The sequence below is a fragment of the Erpetoichthys calabaricus genome, chromosome 9 (genome assembly GCF_900747795.2).
Source record: "Erpetoichthys calabaricus chromosome 9, fErpCal1.3, whole genome shotgun sequence".
Lineage (NCBI taxonomy): Eukaryota > Metazoa > Chordata > Cladistia > Polypteriformes > Polypteridae > Erpetoichthys > Erpetoichthys calabaricus.
Window position 1 is genome coordinate 37,392,802 of NC_041402.2, and position 24,047 is coordinate 37,416,848.

The 24,047-nt window shown below is 39.0% G+C and overlaps 1 long non-coding RNA gene across 1 annotated transcript in view; it reads right to left on the reverse strand.

Annotated features, from left to right (window-relative positions):
• Window positions 1-24,047, reverse strand: part of LOC127529195 (uncharacterized) — a 76,159-nt gene that overhangs the window by 27,792 nt on the left and 24,320 nt on the right. Inside the window, exons 2-4 of the long non-coding RNA XR_007935879.1 lie at window positions 14,723-14,866; window positions 12,613-12,716; window positions 1,621-1,812 (exon numbers count right to left, since the gene is read on the reverse strand). This is a non-coding gene — a long non-coding RNA (uncharacterized LOC127529195). The remainder of the gene's footprint in view (window positions 1-1,620; window positions 1,813-12,612; window positions 12,717-14,722; window positions 14,867-24,047) is intronic.

A 24,047-nucleotide genomic window follows, 5' to 3' on the forward strand; every position in this document is an offset into this window, starting at 1 on the left:
TTCTTTGAGTCCGTCATTTTCCGCTGATCCTTTGTGTTTGTTGCCCTAACATTTTAATGTGTGTGTGTTTTTTTTTATTTTTGTCCTTCTTTATGCTTTTTATCTGTAGTTGTGGGGCCTCTAATTAATTTATAGCCCTCAACTGGTACAGTCACTACGACCTGTGATAGACGGCCGGGACGCCCTTTTGAGGAGAGGACCGGGGGAGTGGACATATCACCAGCAGTACCTCCCCCGGGACACGAGAGGGCAGCCCCCCTGGTTAACATCAGGGCCACGTGACTGGAGCTTAGAAGCTCCACCCTCTGCGGGCCCTTGGCCACCACCAGGGGACGCCTGGACAGTTCCAGAGCCGTGGTCTACAGCACTTCTGCCAGACCCAGAAGTGCTGTCGGAACTTGATCAGGGAGCACCTGGATAAAAGAGTCTGCCTCACTCCAGGAAGGGAGCCGGAGTCGGGTGGGAGTAGACAGAGCTTGCAAGTGAGGAGTGGAGGTGGCAGAGGAAAGGCACTGAGTTCGGGTGTATTGGAGCACGGTGTTGTGTGCAGGATATTTATATAAATAAATGTGTGTGTTCTGGACATTGTGGGTCTGTGTGTCTGTCTGTAGCCGGGCTGATCTTCTACAGACCATAGTTAAGATCTGATTTAATAAACCTGCTGCCTCTGCTATTTTGCTGTGGCATTAAATCACATAAGTAACTGCGCTCTTGTGTATCTCCCTTTTTGAAGATTTTCAGTCTTCTGATGATTTAGCTTGTTTGGATTCTTTGGTTTTAGTTTATTTTTTTGTTATTTATATTTTGTGAATTTTGAAAGTGTGGATAATTGCCTTAAAATGAGTTCACTTTGTTATTTTCTGTTTGGAAGTTCTTTTTCTTATCATCTCTGGTTTTTCATGTTTTTTTCCTGGTTTTCCTTTTTTGTTATTTATAAAAACTTCATAGAGTTTTTGACTTATATAATTTTGTTCAATAAATTAGTTAAATGAATTTAAGTATAGTATTAGGCAAGTTTTTTGGTAGCTTTGGTCTTCCTGTTTGTGAAATTCATAATGCTTTCCTGTTGCTTTGCTAAAAAAAAAATAGCAAATTTATTTTTTAAATGATGACAGTCTTTTATGAAAATAATTTATGCATTAAATAATTCAAATAATAAAATACCCATCCTTTATTAAATCTGCATGATGAAGTTTTACAGAAATACTAAGATGATAAGAAGAAGAAGAAGAAGAAGTGCATATGGGTATGAATATATGCATCTATACATAGACACACTTAAACCTGTTTAACCGAATTCAGGGCTGCAGGTGGCACAATCATTATATTATGGTGGTTGTCTGTGAAACAGGCATATTCTCCTTGTGTTTGGGTGGGAAGTGTAAGTCGAGTTCAACACCTACCAGCTCAGACCTGACTCTAGGATGACTGAGTGTGAATGAACTTATCTTTGTGCCCTAAGACTGACTGAACCCCAATCAAATGTGTTTTCTTCTTTACCCCTGACATGATCAGAATAGGCTCTGGACCCTTGTGACTTTGAAGTAACACACATCAGTAAATACGGCATAAAAAGGACAGGCAAAAACATAATAAAATTTGGCAAGCAGCTAGCTTTACCTCTTCTTCATTAGGTGTGTGCCTGCCGTATCGTGACTAGTGAAGCTCCTTCATTCTTTCAGCATTTTGAAAACAATGCTCTTCTGCTTTTCTAGCATTTCATTTATTCTTAACTGGCATATTGTTCTTGTTTCCAGAAACTTTGAAATATTTGAGATGACTGGCTGGGATCCTCATCTGTACTCATTTTGGCTGAATCCATATTAATGGACAGAAGAAAAGAAAAAAAGAAAAAGGATTTGTATTTATGACAGAGAGTTATTACACAAATAGAGAGACATTGTGTACTGAATACTGCTCTTTTGAACCTTTGTTAACCTCCCTTTGTCTTTTTCGGACCCTCCCAGGTAACATTTAACCCTTAGATCCCTTTAAAGTCAGCTTGAAAAAGGTTTCAGAGATTTTGTCCTGAAAAGCACAGAAGGAAAAACATCTTTCATTTTCCATGTTTCACTAATACTGCTAATACTGCTAATTACTGCTTTGAAATTTTCCTTTTATAATCTTAATGAAAATCTATGCATTTGCATTTTCATTAAGACCTTCTGTTAAAATAATAAATATCTATAAGGGAGGTAACCCACAGACATGTGTAATGAAGGAAATTAAACATGTTGATATTTCAAACATATATACAGTAGTTTTTGTACCAACATTTTGTGAAAAAAACAAAATTCTTAGTTAGATAATGAAATATGATAAATGCAATATATTTTTAATTGTATTTGAATATAAAAAGCATTACATAAACTAAACAATAAGTATGCAGACTGGCACTACAAACCCAGAGTCACATTTCATGACTATTCAGTCTTCAGACATACACTATGTTACCGCATGAGCGGCTGACTTCGAGCTTCTGTGTATAAGCTGAACCAAGTGACGTCCCACCTGAAAAATTAAAAACAAAACCAAAAAATGACATAAAGGCTGTTTTTGAATATCAAAAACGATTGATAGAGTTTTATATCAATTAAAATAGAGGTATTTTTTCATCAGATTTCATTAGCGTGTCCAAGTGTTAGTATCTAAGAGACTGAAGGTGTAATTAAAGACAAATGTTTCTCTGATTCATCCTAAAAGGCTGTACAATGGATGAAACACTTAATGATGTAGGCAGGTGGACAGCAAAAACCGGTGAAAATTGTTTAAGTTGTATATGAGAAGGCTGCCTGCATATGGATGTGCAGATGGAAGAAGGAGTTGAACCAAGAAGTGGCCTTGATTAGCCTAACAGAAAAATTAAAAAACTTGAGGGTGGTGCAGCAGCCAAAACTTCTGAGTATCTACCAAGACGATAATGGGCTCATGAGGGTACCTGAATTTGCAGTTATGAGATAAATGTGTCAATGGGCACTGAAGTTTTGACCATAATGAACTCTTGATGTGGAACATCCTACACCATTATTGTATTAGCCTGTCACTTTGGAACGGATTCACTTTGGAGTGAAATGAAACAACAAATCACTAGGTCTTTGTGTGTGTATGTATGTTACAATAAGTAAATAAATAAATAGTGTAATAATTCAGAGTTAAGATGTCTGTTGTACACACGGCAGTCATTCATTAGACAGGATTCAGATGGATACTGAAACCACAAATCGAGCTTCACATAAAATATGGGGGTACAAACAATTATTCTGAGCAGTTTTGAATAGTTGCAAATGTCTTTTATAGCCGCTTACAACTCAAAAGAGCATAGAGAGATTGATTTAAAACTAAATTCTTGATTTATGGCAGATTCACTTCATGTCTTCATGTCCCCACTTCCCTTGTCCCTTGGTTTTATCCTCATATCCACAAGACCAATGTATTAAAGTTAACCCACAACTTTAATTTGGCCTCATCAGCGCGTGTATGAGATGGTAAGCCCTGATGGATTAATGTCCCATCGTGGACCGGAAGCCTGCATTGTAACCACTTGGTGCAAACTTAAGAAAACACGATTTAGTGGGATAAGCAAGGAGATGCACAATGAGAATAAAGTATCGGATGGGATGATTCACTTTTTGTCTCAGTTTTATCACAGTGTGACTATTTTTTATTTTTTTCTTCTGCTGCTACTATGAATTTGCCAAGCTGAATCTACCATTTCCAGGTAAAAAACAGGAAAAGAAAGGGAAACAAAAATACATTTTCTTATAAAGAATTTCAACTGAAAAAAAAAACAGCTAACAGCAACATTTTAAAAGTAACACATTACCTCATTAATAGGCAAACATATTGGTTTATAATTACTGGGACCAAAACTCCTTCCACTTATCATGTATTCCTCTAAGGCCCACCGGGTACAGACAGCAAATGCTTTTAGTCTAAATAACCTTCATATTTTCTTATTAGCAGGTAACCTAATACCTTTTGACAAGGAGAAAAGTCACAACAGCCGTCCGTTAGTGTCTGCGGATGGAATGTGAGACAGGTCCGTAACAAGGCCCACAGTAGAACTCAGCCATTATAGTGTCCAAAACCAAATACTTCTCTCTAGTTAATTTGGCGAATTAATCCCTGAGGGTCTCCCGCCATCTACCAATGCAGCTCATTAAAGACCAATATCTGACTTTTCATGTTGCTTCTCTGAAAGCAATTACAGACGATAAGGAATTCAAGTTTAAACAAACAAGGCAGCCCTCGTTTTCTCATATCATCAACATTTCAGTCCGACAAAACTACAACCCCGTGTCAGTTTATTTGTGTGTTTAGATGGGGGTAATAACATTTTACCCACATTCGAAAAGGCATTCATAGGAACATTCGTTCTTCACGCAATTAGAAATCTAAATAGTTTGGGTAATGTGTTACCAGTGGGAATTAAACTTGCAGATCTCTTACAAATGACTAATGTGCCAAGGCTTGCTGTCCAATGAGGTGTCTTATTGAAATATCCCAGCCTGCCTCACTTGTCACAGCTGTCGCTTCAGCCGTTTCCACTCACGCTGTATTGCTTTCATTACGAAAATAGAAATTTGTGTCCTAAGTGCTGTAACATTACTAATGCTAAATATTTAATTCCCGCGGGTACTAATTATGGTTGAGTCCTGGCAACACAGATTCTACTTTTTTTAACAACTGTAAAAGCAATTTGAGCATTTTTCAATTAATTAAACACATAGTCTACGAGTAACCTCTTGTCACTTTGCCCTCAAGGACCTTCGCTAATTTGTGTAGAATGGAACATTTTTTTTTCTTCTTAAGGAGTTGTAATACGGTGTTCTTATTAGACTTGAAACACACAGAAAACAGACACTTGCTTCTTGATTAGAAACACAAGACAGAGACTCCTGTATTTCTTTAACTAATTATATTAAAAAGAAGACAAGTTGAACCAATCTCAAGTAAATTATACACTTAAAATTAATAGGAAAAGAGCACAGAGGGATGGGGAGGCGCACATCTGGATTTTATGCTGACAAGATATACAAACATCCGTTTTTAGTTCAGTTCAGTTTATTCCTGTATAGCGTTCAGAATGCATATACTGTACATATTAATAAGCATAATACAACAGCAGCAAAGTATACCAGTTTACAAGAATTACAAATATAAAAATGCATGTCAAGTTACTGCAAATAAACAGTAAAACAGCTTTGGCTAGGCAGTAACCATGTCATGCCAATCTATATTCCAATTAATAATAAAAATTCAGATGTGGCCAACTAGTGTAGAAGAGGAAAAACAAAAAAGTTAATATTACAAGCATTCCTCAGTGGTCCGTGGTCGAGTATAACAAGCAAAGTCATAGCTTTGTTGATCGAGAACAACTGGTTACTCTGCCTGGCCTGAGCATTCTGTAATTTCATAAAGAAATGCTATACAATCAGGCAAACGTACGTTATCAAGTAGTGCTCCTCCATTACAATCACCCTGCCTTTAGCCAACCAGTTGAGCACAGTAGAAAATGAACCCAGTTATTTCAACAGTTATATTTCATTGAGAATACAGACTTTGTGACAGACGGCAGATGCCCTTACCTGGCCGGGATACCCCTCTAGTGGAAAGACCAGGGGAGAGGACATGCACAGTGCATGATCTCCCCCAGAGCGCAAGATGGGAGCCCCCCTCTGGGTTGCAGAATAGAGCAGAGCTTCATGGTAGTTGGAGTTCTGCACAGCCCTGTTGGCTTCCATGGGTGCCACCAGGGGGATGCCGTACAGACTATGGGGCCCTATTTCATTGGGCTTCCACCTCATCCAGAAGTGCTACCAGACTATGCTAATGGACCACCAGAAGTGTCCTGGGTGCAGGATAAAAGGAGCCAGCTGCCACTGCTCCAGAAGCCAGAGTCAGGAGGAAGAGGGGCAACACTTGCTGTAGGAGGAGTGGAGGCAGAAAGCAAAAAGAAAGACACAGAGACAGGAAAAGAGCACATTGCAGAGTGTGCTGCTTTGTGCTTTTGTTACTGTGCTTATTCATGCTTATACTACGACTGTGCTTTGGGGAAATATTTTGGGAAACGTTTCCCACTAAATAAAGCCTGTGTGTTGTCCTGGACTTGTGCCTTGAGTCTGTCTGTGTCGAGTTTGGGGAGCTGGAGCACAACCTGCAGGCCACAACTTCTACACACCGACTTCCTAATGCATGCAGAACTTCTCTAAATTCTACTGTTAACATTGTAACTGCATCCCAACACTCCACACTCCACTCTCAGCCTGCTCTATCAACCCCACATAAGCCTAGTAGGAAACCACAGACACTTGGAATAAGCTACCAAGTAGTGTGGTAGACAGTAGGACTATATGGATTTTCAAAACTCAATTTGATGTTTTTTAGAAGAATTAAGTGGATAGGACTGGCGAGCGTTGTTGGGCTGAACAGCCTGTTCTTGTCTAGACTGTTCTAATGGATCATATCATAACTTTTAGTTTTATTGATTTCGCTGTTTTCATCTTTTTTTGCCTGGTCACATCCAGACTCTTTTTAGTGTCTGCTATCACAACTTCTTCCTGCGGCTGGTACTATAGGTATGATCATATTTGCTCACAAGCAGCAAAGTACCTTGCAGAATTAAAGTGTGTTTCCAACTCTGACCAGATGACAAAACTGGAACTACCTAGTCTTGAACAGAGAAGGGCTTCAGCCGACTCTTAGACATTGATAATGTTTGTCACGCATGTGAACCTGGCTCTGACATGGTAAGCAGCTCCAGTCTGGGCAGAGAGGGGTGCTGACGTTAAAATTACCTTCTCTTTTCCCCATAGCAGTGAAAAGCCACTCAAGAAGGATGCCTATCCCTGCCAAAACGTAGCTGAGAAAGCTGTGCTCCTTCTGACCGCGAACATTAGAAAACAGAGCCACTCCCAGAAGGTGGCATCATATGGACTGGCATTCAAGTAGGACAGAGCTCCATCTCTTTTGTTAACTTTATATATGTTTGAGGGCATGACTGAAGCCATTTTATTTTCTCATATGAAGGCTCAAAAACCTGCTATTTTTGTTCTAGTTAAAAGGGGTGACCTGGCTGGTACCCCAACCTTTAGTCTGTGTATCCTGGTCTGCTTTCCCAGCTATATTACACATGTTAAAAATCCTTTATTTGAAAATAAAAGACATATTAATACAAGACTACTTCTTCACGTCAAAGGTTCATCACAATCTTGAAAAAATGAAACGGTCATTCAGCTAAACTACAAACATAAGTGACATTTAAGAAGAAAAAATAAACTAGAGGAAACAGCAAAGACAACATAGCTTCTACCTAATGAAGCAAGCTTGTTGGACTGAATTCCCTCCAATCACTTGCTTGTACTCTTACTGTCAGGACTTATGCATGGCCTGTAAATGGAGAATGGTGACATGCTGCATGTTGATTAGCTCAAGCAAGTGATAATTTCACAAGTGACAATACTGACCATATAAACCTATACACCATCTTGGACTCATACTTGCTGTAAGCTGGGCTATTTGAAAGAAGATGTGCATCTTAAGTTAATTGCCCCCTTGAGAATGAGTGAGGGGACCCTGCAATGGACTGGTGCTCCATTAAGAGTTGTTCTATGCCTTGCACCTAACGCTCCTGTTCACTTTGAACTGGATAAGTGGGTTACAAAGGGAGTGAATAAATGAATGATTGATTTACTAGCTGGTTGAAACTAAATTTTTAAAAAGGGAATAAAAAGAAAACAGAAAAAAAATATTCATTTGATATATTACTTATTTTTAATTAAATACAGCTCAATACTGCTGATGCTAGTATTAATATGATATATTAATTTATTTTAATCATCCTGCACCAAGACCCTTTCAGATTTGGTCTCAGTTTGTCAAGAAAGGGTTTTAGTGATCTAAATCAGCAGATTTCCACTACAAAAGACTGCATCGTTGGTCAATAAATTGGCCAATCACAAAAAAAATATTTTTCGGCATCTGCTTTTTCAGTTTTATGGTGATTTAGCTGGAGTGCTCGTTTATGCGAGGTATTATGGTAGTTGAGCCAGCACAGGTCTTTTTGATGTGAACATCGGAGAACAGTAAGGCAGACTTTACCAGTGAGAAGACATTAGAATATGAACCTTTACATTAAAGAAAGTGGAGTAATAAACTGAGAAAAAGAAATCAGAGGGGCTGTCCTGTGCGATTAGGCAAACAGCAATGAAAGCTACTTTAATGAATTGAGACCTTATTTTTTTGTCCTTCATTAAAACAGACAGAGTTTGGACAGTGAGCAAACTTGTGTTAAGCACAGCAGCTCACATTTTCAATAAGAAAGAGAAGAGTTAAAGAAGAATTAGAAATTGCTGTTTAGTAAATAATAAGTTAGTTCGCTTAACAGCAAAATTTGTCTATTTTACTTGTAATCTTATTAAGCATGTTAGCCTGACATGTTCTCGATAAACATCTTATGATCGAATTGTCGCTTTTTCAAAGGTTTGTACTCTGTTTATTATTTGTTTGAGTGTGTCGTGCAGTGTAAGTTTTGGTAAGAAGCAAGTACTGCCTAATTAGAATGGTAATCCATATTTATAATTACACTTTGAGAAGTAGGATTGTCTAGGTGGTACACTTACAAAAAAAACGGTAAAAATATAGTAAATGTATATTTTAAAAGCTTAGTGCAAATAATGATTAAACATGATTAAAACCTGTAAGTACATAATATTTAAGCAATGTTAAACTGCCAATATCAATTAACTGAATTAATCTGTGAGGATATATATTGTTTATTAGACAAATGGTGAAAATGACTTTTTTAAATTAAGCTTTGTTTCAGATAAATACATTGCAGAAGAAAGTAAATGATATGACAGCTGTAATTTTGGGAACCATTTTATTTTATTTAATACCACATGTGACATGGATAGATATTTTCTCTACATATTTTATCAGTCAAAAAGGTATATATTTTATAGATCATTTTATTTATTTCAGTATTTTTATGATCAGTGACCAATAAACCTGTAGAATTTCATTTTGTTAATGAAAACTGAACAGATAACACCAGTGGTCTATAGTTTAATTATAAAAGTACCAAACTTTGATATAGAACATGAGGCTTCTCTTTGTCTGGTTATGCAAGAGCTTAGTGTAAAAGTTTTTTTTTTTTTTTTTAAGATATAAAGAAAAAAAATTGGTATCGGAATCGGACGCTCCAGTAACATGACATCGGTGATCAGTATTGGCTCTACAAAACCTGATTGGAGCATCTCAATTCATTATCTAGAGAAAATGGAAACTAAAGGTGAATGGGTTCATTTGTAACAATCTTAAAAAGAACTGCATGTCACATAAACGGTTATAATATGGTTTCCCCATGCTCCAGAGACCTTGGTTCAAGCCAAAGCATGACTGATCACTGTCGGTGTGCAGTTTCCACATTCTCCCCACACCCAAGTGTTTCATTCTTGGTGCTCAAATGTCTCCTATTAATCTAAAGATGTGCAGGTTAGACTAACAGGCAACTCAGAATTTGCCCAGAATCTCCTTGAATGTGGTTGTGTTGCCAGGAGCACTAATAAAACACTACAATAATGCTCAAACATAAAATTGTTAGAGTAAAATCACATATGGACACTCTTCTCAGAAATGCTTTGTTCACCCCACAAATGACATTCATCACAGGATGGATCTGCAAAGCGTGTATATGGACACTGGTGGTTTTTATGCAAAAACGCACAATCCACCATACTGTATCTTATATAACAAGAATTACTGTACAATGCTATGTTATAAAAAGCAGATACATTTTGTAAAATATAACTATACGCTTCCTCATGCTCAAGCAGGGCTGTAGGTGCAGAGCAGAAGGCACCCTGGTGATTGCATGCAAAGCAGACAGCACACTTTGGCAACTCACAAGGGGAATATTCCAGTGGGAGTCCTTTTTTTTTTTTTTTTTTTTGAATTTTATACTTTGCTCAGTATTCTTTCAACTCGATCTTTCATTCTTAATGTTCGGCCTTTACACAAATCTCATATGCAATTTCACACCGCATAAATGTAAATTTTAAAAGGGCATTATGCCTGAGTCAGGTGAGCCAGCAGTAGATTTATTTCATGCCTCAGATCTTCACAAAGCCTCTTCTCTTTGACCGCTGCCACCTTTTGTTGCATCTCCTTATGGAGCTGGCAGGGTTTGATAACATTATGGAATTTTAATTCATTTGACATTTTTTAATGCAGTGTTTCCAATCTGTCTTGTTATCAATGAAAACAGCAGCAATGGAAAAAGTCAGAGTTTTATACAGCGCCTTTTACAGTAAGTCATAAAAGTGTTTGTCACTGACCGAGGAACATAATTACTACATAATGCTGGAAATTGAAACAAAAGATGTCTTAAAATGAATGGATCTCTTTTACAGTTACTGAAGACAGAAGTAATAAAAAAAATTAAAGAATATTGCCTGTTTAAAATGTGCTTTGAATTAAATAAAGAATAAAACCTATGATTAATAAGAAATACAAACAAAACCTCTTCAGGCTCACAATGGTCAATTAAAACTTACAGGTAAGATGTATATTATCAGTGCTGAACATTTACTGACACACCAAGTAAAGAGCGTCCATCCGTTACTTTGATGAACCCATTTTTTACAATTCAAAGTGACAAAGAGCATCAAGCCAGGGCCAACTTTAAATGCTTCACTTGGCAGTGTGACGTGGACATACTAATGACATACACCACCACAATGAGCCAGTTTAGAGCTCAGAGAAACTCAGGCAGAAATGTGCAGACTCTACGTGAACGGTAAGTAGACCAGGACTGAATCCAGTTCAAGGATCTAGGAGGCGGCAGCATTGAACAATAATACAATTATAAAAAAATAATAATAAAATGCAATTGTCATAGATAGATAGATAGATAGATAGATAGATAGATAGACAGACAGACAGACAGACAGACAGACAGACAGACAGACAGACAGACAGACAGACAGATAGATAGATAGATAGATAGATAGATAGATAGATAGATAGATAGATAGATAGATATGAAAGTCACTAAATAACAGACAGACAGACAGACAGACAGACAGACAGACAGACAGACAGACAGACAGACAGATAGATAGATAGATAGATAGATAGATAGATAGATAGATAGATAGATAGATAGATAGATAGATAGATAGATAGATAGATAGATAGATAGATTCTGAAGTAGTCTTAAAGTAGTCAATGACAAGCCTATTGGTATAAGCAGAGAATTAAATAAAAAGTTTTGGGCCTTCCAAAAAAATCATTTTTAAAGCTAGTTACATGAGCGCCAGTCCATTGCTGAGCACACACAAACACGCACTCACACACACGCACAGGCACACACACACTAACTTTAGGGACAATTCACGGTGCTAATCAACCGAACATGCACACACACACATCTTTGGGAATGAGGGAGTAATATTAGAGTGGTCTGCACATTGCTCTGGGGTGTGTATGAGTGTGTGTTTGTGTGTGTGTATGTGTTGGGGCAAAGATCCACACAGGCACAGGAGAAATGTCCAAACTCCATACAGACAACATCCAGATCTAAGATTTAAACCATGGATACTGAATATGTGAGGCTGCAGTTTTAACCAGTATAGCCAGAAGTAGAAATACTATTATTTTAATTTATTTATAACTCTGTTCACACCATTCATCTTAAATGGTTTTATGCTAATGATTAACCCTAGCATGAAGTACTTTATAAAATGCAAACACAATGTTTAATCAGTCAAACTTTACATTATGCTGCACCCTTAATGGTGAACACTGTGATAAAGATCTTTACTTATCTACAAAGGATATAAAAGCATCACAGAACAGCTCATTTCTAGAAAGGAAATATTTAACAAAAAAAGCAAAGGCAGCCATAGTTTTGAATGGCAGTTTTAACTGACATGCAATGTTGTCTTTATGTAATCAGGATACGTCTAGCCAGAAGAATTACTTTCTGCCAGTGTAAAAGCAGTTCAAAGATGAAGTGCAAACAACTAAGTGAAGAGAGGAGAGAGCCATTAACATTAACTAAATTGTAGAGAAACACCAGAAGGCTGGTCTAATGCAAGTAGGAAAAAGCTGAAAGAAACTGAAGCAAAAATGTAAATAAGGGAAAAATGATCAAACTAAGAGAAGATGCGTACCTGGCTAATGACAAATACACAAACATCCATCCATCCATCCATTTTCCAACCTGCTGAATCCGAACACAGGGTCACGGGGGTCTGCTGGAGCCAATCCCAGCCAACACAGGGCACAAGGCAGGAACCAATCCCGGGCAGGGTGCCAACCCACCGCAGGACACACACAAACACACCCACACACCAAGCATACACTAGGGCCAATTTAGAATCGCCAATCCACCTAACCTGCATGTCTTTGGAAATACACAAACAACACAGGTAAAATCTTCGGTAGATGCCCCCATATGTCCACAAGCATTTTGGACTCATGTTCATTTTATCTTTTTGACAGAGGTAAAAATAAAGGATTTGGGTTTTAAGTTTTCAAAGTCTGTTTTGGACAAATTATATTAAATGACAATGCTGCTTACAGTGCACTTTACCTGCTTTAAATTACCTGTGGAGGAGATAGAGACTGAGAAACCAGGACCAGAATTGCGAGAGCTGTGGCAAGCTGCTGAAGCCATCCCCGTGGCGAGACCTTGCGAGCAGGCAAAGAGCCTAGAAAAATGATCTGTATTAAGACAGAGGCGTAGATCAAAGCCGCTAATCACAGAAGAGCAATGAAATGGACTGGCGCTAATGTTGTGCTTTCTGATAATTACCTTTCTACCTCCAAGAGTCTTAGGGGATAAAGGGAAAAAAATAATCTGAGTTCCTTTATCTCACATACTGCCACATAGGAATTAATTTGTAAGGAAATGTTCAGAGCCTCCACAAAAATAACAACAAAAAATACCGATACATAAGGATTGATTAGTGCCTTCTTTTGCCATTTCCTTTGTGATCACCTCTGCACAGTGACATAATAAATATCAAACAAAAAAAAAAGCTTGGAGAACATTTGAGGACCAGCTTCCACATAGGATGGAACCTCCTGAAGAAGCATTCACAGACCCTGGTGATGGAGAGACCAGAAGTGTTCATTTTTTTCTCATTTTTGCTTTGCACCCTCCCCCCTCCATAACCTATCATCTATGGGGTAGGAGCAAAAGCTTTAGAGTCGTCAAAAATTTAGATTTCTGGTTTTCGATGGATCTCGATGTTTTAGTGTCCCCTGATACTGAAAACATTGATATCTTGATTATGGGTGTGTGTCTGTCTGTCGAGGGCGAAGTGGTGGCTCTAAGGTAGGGATCTACACTGGTAATCAGAAGGTTTTTACATTAGAACATTAGAACACTCTAGACGAGAACAGGCCATTCAGCCCAACAAAGCTCGCCAGTCCTACCCACTTATTTCTTCCAAAAAAACATCAAGTCGAGTTTTGAAAGTCCCCAACGTCTTACTGTCTACCACACTACTTGGTAGCTTATTCCAAATGTCTATTGTTCTTTGTGTAAAAAAAAAACTTCCTAATGTTTGTGTGAAATTTACCCTTAACAAGTTTCCAACTGTGTCCCTGTGTTCTTGATGAACTCATTTTAAAATAACAGTCTCGATCCACTGGACTAATTCCCTTCATAATTTTAAACACTTTATTAATGTCTCCTCTTAATCTTCTTTCGCTTAAACTAAAAAGGCTCAGCTCTTTTAATTTTTCCTCATAATTCAACCCCTGTAGCCCTGGAATCAGCCTAGTTGCTCTTCTCTGGACCTTTTCTAGTGCTGCTATATTAAAACAAAATATATTGCTGCTTCAAATCCCGCAAACGCCAGTAGTGACTCTACTCCATTTGGCCCCTGAGCAAGGCCCTTAATCTGCATCCAGCACTCCAAGTTGGCCCTCCAATCATCAGGGCTCCAGCCACCATAACAAATCTCACACTCTTCCATTCCACCTGAACTAGTGTAATGCTGTGGTGTCACCCGTTGCATGGCTGCACTCGGACCTTAATCTGGGATCCTGAGTTGATTTGTTATGTGGTGGGTGAGGCAATGCACTGTATCAGTGTGCTCCTAACCTCTCTCTCTCCTCTGTCTGTATGTGTGTCTGTGTGTCACAGTATCTTGAGGACGGTCCAAGGTTAAAACGGCTGGACGGAAAAATACCAAACTCGAAACTTAAGTCTGCTATGAGATGACAATATACTGATTAGTTTTTGAGAAAAATCGTGCAAGAGAAAGAAGCATTCTAGAGAAACCCTCAAATACTGTAATTCGGAAATTAATTAGGAATTCTTCTAGTCCATTGCTATCGTAATGACCTATTTTATGATCAGGAAGATCAGCATCAGAGCGGTAAATAATTAATGAAATGTTATAGAATTTTTCGAGTAATTTTATTCCTAGGGCGCAAAGGATAATTGATGCTCACGACCACATTTTTTTATTTTTTTGACTTGACTTTTCGGTCAGAGTTGGACATTAAATGGGACCCCAAAACCACTTTTTTGTCTCTGTCTTTTCTATTTACACCAGATATGCATAATTGATTAAAGTAAATAACTTATCGAGTGGGTCTGATGGAGAAAAAGTAATTCAATGTATATATTATAAAAAGAATAAGGCACAACTGAAAAAATAGCAAAAACAAATCAAAAACATCTTTACAGGGCAGAACTTACTAACAGAGTGTGTCTGGCATCTTAAATATGGCTAAAACCGGAAGGGGATGGATCAGGGAGGCCAGAACAGGAAATGAGGTCTTCGGTAGATGGGTCCTGGAAGGGATAGGACGTCATCAATGGGAGGTGTGTTCTTTAGCTGGTCTGCAGAAAGATAAAAGGAGAAAGAATCAGATGACAGCGTCAACCCCTGGTCTGTCTGATAAATAACACCATTTGAGGCCATCAACTGTATCCCATGAGCTTGTGTGTTATAATATCCATTTCTTAATTCATACGAAACTGACAGGCACTCAGGCACTTCCAAGAGGCACTGCATGTAAGTTAATGAACCAAAATTAGAAAAGACATAGCATGACAATTGCTACACATTTCAGCACACAACTAGTACAGAGACGCCAGTTAAACATAATGTTCTATGGCAAACACCATCTTAAGGAACTTTAAAAGTTTAATTACATAAATGGTAACTTGTATTATTTTTTTTAATTGAAGCATAGGCAGGCTACATAACTTGTTCTGGGTTACAGGTAAGAAAAAAACCAACAGCTTTTTTGGTTTAGAGTCCACTTTCTAAGCCACTACTCTGCACTATATGCCTGCCAGCAGTCATTTTTGGGATGGGAGTGAAAATTGGAGTACCAGGCCATGAGGACACAAGGTGGAAATGTGCAAAGTCCACACAGAAAATGACCAGAGCCCAGATTCAAACTCACTCTTCTGGAGCTGGGCGGTCAAAGCACTGAGATACATTCCTGTCCTCTTACATATCCAACAAGCTTGATCTGAAATAGCACCTTTACACAGTGAACACAATCCAAATGAGGATTGTACCTTGGGTCCTCCCTGCGTGGAGTTTGCAAGTTCTCTCCGAGTCTGCATGCATTTCCTCCAGGTGTGGTATAGTGGGTCCACAGCTCCCATCAGAGGCCCATTTTTAAATAAATAAGCACCACGCTCGTGGCTTAGCGAGGGGGCATGATGGTTGTGTGGCTGAAGCAGTTCTCAGGGTGATTCGCGGTGTGGGCGTTTAACACCTAAGTGCACAGGTAAGAGACTGCCCGCATCCGTGATTGTTCCTGGGGCTGTTAATTTGCTACAGCTGCCATACCCTCTTGATATATAGAAGCACGAGCCAGCTAGGAGGAGGAAAAGAGAAAAATGAAAAAGGAAAGAGAGAATGAAAGATGGAGGTTGCTGGAGAGTAGGAAGCAGGGTGGTGAAAGAGCCGGTGTGAGCGAGCGAGAGAGAGAGAGAGAACGAGCAAGCGCATGCAGGCTCGCAGAAGGCAGCTGGATGGTGAGCCCCAAGAAGGGTGTTTGGCCAACACTCGGTGGGGGCAGAAGGAAACAGTCGGTCCCGCTGAGCATTGTAGGGAGTAACGGGAGTGACCTGCAGAAGGACAACTGGCCGCGTAAGGCCGGGAAGACAGCGGGAGTTGGGAGGCTTGGTGGGTGAAGTCCTTGATGTGAGCGCCCTGGTCATCAAGGAAACCAAGTCTCAGTCTGGGATGAGTGCGCGACCGAAGCCAGGAATCAGGAGGCCTCCAGACCGGTCGAGTGGAGTGAAGGTCAGATGCTGAGAGGGCGACTCTCCTGTTGCGGGGCTCAAACGGGAGAAGCAGGAGAGACACCAGGGTAAAAGAAGCACCGGGCTCTGAATTGTGTTTTTAAAGTACTGTTTCCAGCGTTGTTTTAACCTCATATCTGGAAGATTGTTTTTCTATTTTTACCTCCACGTTTTGTTTTAATGGATTATTTATTTAATGACTCTTTTTGGAAGCACTGCATTTATTTATTTGGACATTATTTTGTTGTTGGATTTTAAATAAAAGCACTTGACACTTTTGTACCATCCCCTTACTATGTTGTTGCCTCACTGCTTAGCTCATCGGTAACATTACCAATGGTGACGGGTTTAAGGGCTCCCAAATAGAAGATGGGAGCATGCAGCAAACCCGCATTCGCACAGCAGGTTAGATGGATTGGCAATACTAATTTGGCCCTAGTGTGTAGTTTTGTGTGTGTGTGTGTGTGTGTGTGTGTTAATATGTGATGGACTGGTGCCCTGTCCAGGGTTTGTTCTTGCCTTGCACCCTATGGCTAGCTTGGATAGACTCCAGCATCCCGTGTGACCCTGTTTAGGAGTAAGTGAGTTAGAAAATGACTGGCTGAGAAATGACACAATCCAAATACCCTTCAGACACAGTACAGTAAAATTCAAATAAATTCACTTTGTTCTTATTAGGCACACTTCCAGTTATGACCCATTTTCAAACCCGCTTATCTTGAGCAGGGCAGCAGGGAAGCTGGAGCCTATCACAGTAAGCATCAAGCACAGCGCAGGAACAACACCTGGACAGGGTGCCATAATAGAAATACAGCTGAAATAAAATAAGTGTAATCTAAGCACAAACATATTTTTGTAATATAAGCAGAGAAATATTGCCCAGTATAAGCATACAAGTATGTTTTATATATTCAAAATAAGGGAAAATTGCACATGTACAGTACATGGTGGTTTAAAGTCTAAATCCCAATTGTCTTGGGAGAGCTACATTCCGAAAAGGTTAATTCTGGATATTCTATGATAATTTCATTTAGATAGAAGAGATCTGAAAAAAGGTCACTCAAAATACCATGAAAGATGTTAGGAATGGACTGGAGAAAATGGCTAGACTCAAGCAATCCAGGGCTCAGGTGCTGAAAGAGAACATAGACAAAGCTAATGCCCTGAGCCAGTCTTCCCACTAACAAACACCTTCTTCCACTGGCCCCTCACCATCGCTATATCTCTTTGTATATAACTTCATGATCCTTTCCAACCTTGGAATTCATTATCAATAAGATGTTTTTATACGTATGATTGAACAAATCCCACAATTTCACTAAAAACTCAAACTGAGTAATGTTTCAAAAAAATTTATATTGCATGCCCAAAAATAAGCTTAAGGGTCAAACAAACTGGGCAAAGCCAAGAACCTGTAAAGAACCACATTGGTGCCCTATCAAACTGCCTGATGACCAACATTTCACTTTTATATTTTACTGATGTTCATTAATACTGATACTGATATTATTACTTGGGATCAACAGTACAGAGTGTTGGGGTGTGTGGAAGAGAGGTGAAGGAGGCAGGCAGGATGGAATGGGTGGAGAAGAGTGTCGGGAGTGATTTGTGACAGACGGGAACCAGCAAGAGTGAAAGGGAAGGTCTACAAGATGTCTGTGAGACCAGCTATGTTATATGGTTTGGAGATGGTGGCACTGACCAAAAAACAGGAGACAGAGCTGGAGGTGACAGAGTTAAGGATGTTAAAATTTGCATTGGGTGTGAGTACATCAGAGGGTCAGCTTCAGGTTGGAAGGTTTTGGAGACAGAGTCAGAGAGGTGAGATTGCGTTGGTTTGGACATGTGCAGAGGAGAGATGCTGGGTATATTGGGAGAAGGACCCTAGTGATGGCACTGCCAGGCAAGAGGAAAAAAGGTAGGCCTATAAGATGAGGTTTATTGATGAGGTGAGAGCGGACATGAAGATGGTGGGTGTGACAGAGGACAAGAAGATAGGGAAACAGATGATCTGCTGTGGTGACCCCCAACAGGAGCTGCCGAAGAAAGACGATTTTACTGATATTCATTAAACAGAGTGTATTTTTTGAGAGTGGTGATGTTTAATCTTTTTTAGGACTAGTCCTGTTTGTTTACAGACATTTTCATATGATGTTTAATCAGCTTTTAAAGTTACATGGTAAAAATTTACAGTTGTTGAGATTAGAATTAAATTCTGTCCATCAGCTTTTCTCATCACGCATACTCCATATGCCTGTGTAGAAGTGTCTACTGATTTTATAAACCTCAAACCTCTCAAATCTGTCCCTTGTTAAACACTGGTTCCTACCTTCTGTCCATTGCTGCCAGGACAGGTTTGGGTGCCCTATGACCATGACCTGGATCAAGCAAGTTATATAATAGACAGATAGATACATGTTTTCACAAAAAGACTATTTTTTTAAGAGATGAGGTTGCAGTAGTTTCTACTTTCCAGATGACTGTCTTTGCGGATGACAACAACTAAGCTGACTATATCTGTGAAAACCGAAAGAAGCTGAACTGGAGTAGGAGCTCACTGACCTGTGTAGCACTAGAAGAAGCTCAGCCTTCAGAAAGATATCATGTATAGCAAGTGCAGCAAAGAACGGGTGGCCAATTCTAGTGTGAATACCCTTCAGATAGTCCTGAGAAATCCCAAGTGTCACCTTTTCTTACTAAATGTCATGTTGATGACAGTGAAAGACATCTTCACTAACATCACCAAAAATGTCTTCTCTTTGTAGGTGACTGTACATGCAAACTGCATCTCAGAATTGACAGAGGTGTCTGTGATGCTGCTTATTAATGAGAATCAAAACTGGAAGCCATATATCTTAGGAATAAAGAAATATCGGCAAAAATGAGAGCAGAAGTCAAAGCACAAGCAAGTGGGCAAATGAATTCAAATGCCAAGACAGAGGACAGAAAAGAAAAAGTTAGACACTAGGAATATGAGAGAGAAGAAAAGCTATATACTAGAGTCAGTGGAAATAATTATTGAGTGTCATTTGGTAAAGATTTCAGGAAAAAGTCTGGCTAACGATGGATATGCCTCCAGTATATGCACTGACACCAAACTAGAAACACCATCACAGAAAGTGCAGGAAAAGAGGGTATGTGACCTGACACCAAGACAATCTCCCAAAATTTTAAATTCTATATGCAAACTCCAGTCTAACTTGTAAGACAGCTTTCGAAGCGCAGTGGTGATAGGACGGCTGCCACTGGAGACTCGGTTTGACTTTCTTCACCCACATCCAAAGATGGAATGAACCTCCATTGTATGTCACCCTTACACACTCTTCCCCGCTCACACATACCTGGTCAAATGTATTTGTTAAAGCTCATGCCATGCATTCAATTGGTATTATCTTTATAAATAAATCTTAATACCCTCTGTTTTTCTTGCAAATATTTCTGCTTTGTTTTACACCAGTAATGGCAGACGGCCAGTAGCGTAGCGTGGGTGTCAGCCGCCCGAGGCGGAGGAAAATTCCGCCGCACCCATATTAAGGTATGGTTCAAATTTTTACAAGATATTATTATTATTTATTGTGAAATTTTGCCGCCCCCTAAAAGTGCCGCCCGGGGCGGGCCGCCCCTGCCACCCCCACTATGCTACGCCACTGCAGACGGCACGATAACATGCAGTGAATACACTTCATTTACAGTTTTCATCCTCTTTCTCTGTACGTTTGTCATTTGTTTGCTCAGAGGTTGATGTGCTTGCTGCTTCCTGAACAGCTCTTCTTTTCTCCGCCCTAGTGGCCTGCTTCTTCTCTTCTTCCGTCGCCATCTTTTCATATTAAAACTGATTAAGTCAGTGTTTGTGTTTCTTAATTTTTCACTTAAGCTGGCACTTAAGTCTTCAATCTGCCTCAAGAATGATTTAAGATATGAAGAGTTAGAGGAAGTGACGGTGAAGGTGGTAGGGATGAGAACGGTGCCCGTACACATGCTGCCTGCTGCCGAGGGTTGATTCTACAATAAAATGAAATAAAAATAAAAAAAGTAATAAAAATCATCACCCCGAAAGTGGACAGTAGAGGTCATGTAGTATATGTATACCAAATTTCAGGTCAACAGGTCAAATGGTTTGCAAGCTACAGGTGATTTAAAATCCTGGACAGACAAACGGACAACCACGGTAGCGTATTATATAAGAAGATTATTTCTCCATTTTGCACAATAAGGACCTCATTTCAATCTTTGTTTGCCAATCATGCAAAAATGACTGAATTGATTTTCACAACATTTTTCATATAGGTCTAACTTAAAATGTAGGCTTAATGAAATTTCAAACAAAGTTTTGATTGGTAATGGGAAGGTAACTGAAAGCTGCGCCTTATTCCAAAACAGCTCAGTTAATCATTACGAAATTTTGCATAAGTACTAAAGCTGAACCAAGTTAAATTCCAAGCCAAATAAAATTTCAAAACTCGAAACAGGAATGTTTTTTGTAATAATGAAGAGGGACAAAACGTACATCATTCTAACATAGCGAAGTTCATGGAAAACCAAAGCTACATTATCATGCCATAACATTTCAGCCGATGGTCCACAATTTGACGTAGTAGTAAGATTTGGCCGTGGTTATTGTGACAGCTACAGTGCACATCAGTAATTTAACAGAAACAACAGGGGGGATGGGGTGAGGGGGTGTGATGTGCAACAAACACAAAGATTGTGCAGTACTCAAAAACAACTATGTCTGCTTCCACAAAATGTAGTATTTTGTTTATCCAGTTTAAAGTATAGACTTCATTGTGCTTCAAAAATGTAATTAGGGAGTTGTAATGGGAGGGCCAACACCAGAAAACCAGGCCTTACTCCAAAACAACTGAGTGGATGCTCATGAAATGTTGTATGTAAATCACAGTTAACCCAACTTAACATATAACATTCCTGGAGTTTCAAACGTGTCATCATGACTATAAAGTACACAACTTGTCATAAGAACGACTAAAAGACATTATAAAGGTTTGGGGCAGCCACCCGTATAAAGTATCCTGGCTGTAAAAAGGTATTCTCATGGCTTGAGAGATATTTACAAGACAGAGTCCTAAACAGAACTGATGAAATAATGACAAAATGGTGGCTTTAAAGGCCAGTGTAGGAAGTGATATCATCATAGGTGGGATCAGAAGAGACGTCATCAGAGGCGCCGGAACCTGTGGGATTTCCCGAGAACGGTTTGTAAGGGATTGAGAGAGATAGTTAGTGCACCCTGCCCCCTGGTCGGACGTGGAATTGTTATTATTCAAGCCCTTTGGTTGACTCCTACTCGTACATTTGTGACAGACTCAAAAACCAGTAGCTTTGCCCAGCTTACATGGTGTAAAACAGATTCAATTATTCAACAAGATATCTAGATCTTAATGTGTGATTAAACATCTATTTGTGAAATCAACGTAAACTGGGAAATGCAAAGAAGTAGTACTCGTGGTTCCAACCCAGCACGGAGGTACCGCCATTATAGAGTCTAATCTTACACAATAAGAAACAAATTCTCGACTCATGACAGCAGACAAATTAATAGAGAAGTAGTGAAGATAACAGATAGGACAGCCAGCAGTGACACAAGGGTTAACATTTAAAAAAACATACATATTTGAATTATACAATTTATACAAATACTTAGACAACATAAGGTACTTTGGCTAGTTGATTTATGCAAGCAGGCTTAGTAATAAAACAGATGTCCATCTATTCATCTACTTTCCAAACCTACTGTCTTGTCTTGTGCCACTCCCTCCTTTAGCACCAGCGGTCACAAGAAAGAAACCAGCTAAAGGCAGGGTGCAGACTGATTTAGAGTCCTAAATGAACCTACAGTAACAGGGACATCTTTGGAACATAGGAGGAAACTGGATCACCCAATAGCCCATGTAAACTATAACTGGGAAAAGAGCTTTGGGCTTGGGGGCTAAGCCGGATCAGCACTAACGTGTCATGCAAGTTTACACTTCTGAATCACAGATGTATACAATACAAAAAATACAATGCGTTTCTGCTTCAAGCACATCCTTTCTTATCTGAGGACAAACTGTCTATCTATGCTTCTTCTCAAAACACCATTAGTAGGGCATGGAGACCCAGAGACTCCATTCCAGTCTTCATAATACTGAAATTTTGTTGCTCTAAATTAGTGCATGTCCGAGTGTTAATTCTGGATTTAAACTAACATCACAAACTTAATTAAGGTTGCTGAGAATAGAAGTCATCCTAAAATTAGCCTGATTAAAATCATGGGGTCGGAGTACCAGAGAAAAAGTGAAATAAACAGACAAAAACACGTTATTAAAATGTTGATCTAAAAAGCCTCCCCTTCCAATATACTGACTTTTAAATGAAGGTGTGTTGGACTTTGCACTGCGTACAGCAATCATTGTGGAGTCAGGAAGTCTACTGGTCACCAACATGCCATTTAAAGCAAGGCTAACAAAATCCCAGTCTGAGCTGGAACGGCATTTTGTTTTCTTTTTATAGCTGTCTGTAAACAACATTACGAGCCTAATTTCGAAATCCTTTGTAATTATGTGCAATCTCCAAGTATAGTTCACTCTATGACTTAATGAACCTTTTAGGGAACTGTACACAAAATACATGCAATTGGAAGATGGCTGAGATTTAATTATAAGCATCGCTTCAACTGTGGAACGTGTGTTTTGCTTAGCACAAAAAAAAAGAAAAGAAAAACCCTCTGAAATTCAATAAGCCCATGTACCCAGAGGGAGCTTAAATTTCATTACTAAACTTGTTCAGAAAAAAAATACATGATTTACAAATTTAAAGGGTTACCACACTGTAACTTGACAAATTACACATGGTAATAATCTGACATTCATCTTTAGGCTGCAATATTCTACCATTGCTATTTTGTGAATACAACCTCAATAAACCTTTTAACTTCTTTAATGTAACTTGTAGAAGATTTTTACTTGAATATTGTTCAACGGTATTACTGTCTTCTAGTTGAATACTAAAAAGTATGAATTAGCGTAAGCTACCCTAATTCAAAGTGTTCAGAAGAAATAGTAATGATTTATTTCATGAGTCTGATGGGAAGTGACCCTACCTGAGAATGAAGTGGCCTAACAGGCCCATTTAGGATTTTTTAACTTAGTCTTCCTGAAGGTGAACCACTTCTTCCACCGGTGTTCGAAACTACACATACCCTCGTACCCTGCATCACCTCATCAATGAGAGCATCTTCTGTGTCAAAATGGCACACTTCTACATCTCAGGAAACAGTAGAAGATCAGAAGGTACCAAATCCAGTGAAGAAGTAGGGTGGGGGAACAGTTCAAAGTCTTTCCACTGTCATGTGTACTCTGTGTGGTGGAACATTGTCCTGATGAAAGAGGACTCCAAGGAATAACTTATTCGGGACGTTTTCAGCAATGGCAACTTCAGCTTGAAAAGATGGCAGGAATTACAAACAAGATCTGGTCTACTTAAGAAAACAAATTCACATACCTGACGTTAATGCTTCAAACGTAGGCTCACTTTTTAGAAGACACACTTTGTACATAATAAAAAAGACTAGTTGTGTCAAACATTTGAAATATTAAAATGTGTGCTTCAATTTAAAGTCTAAATATTCTCAATTGTGATAGAAATTTGACATTTTTCCCCTTCTAAAAGAGGTCCATAGGGGGCTACATTCTTACTAAAGGATCAAGAATCAAAATCATATTCATAATCACTGACCTTGAAAGAGTCTAAAACGATA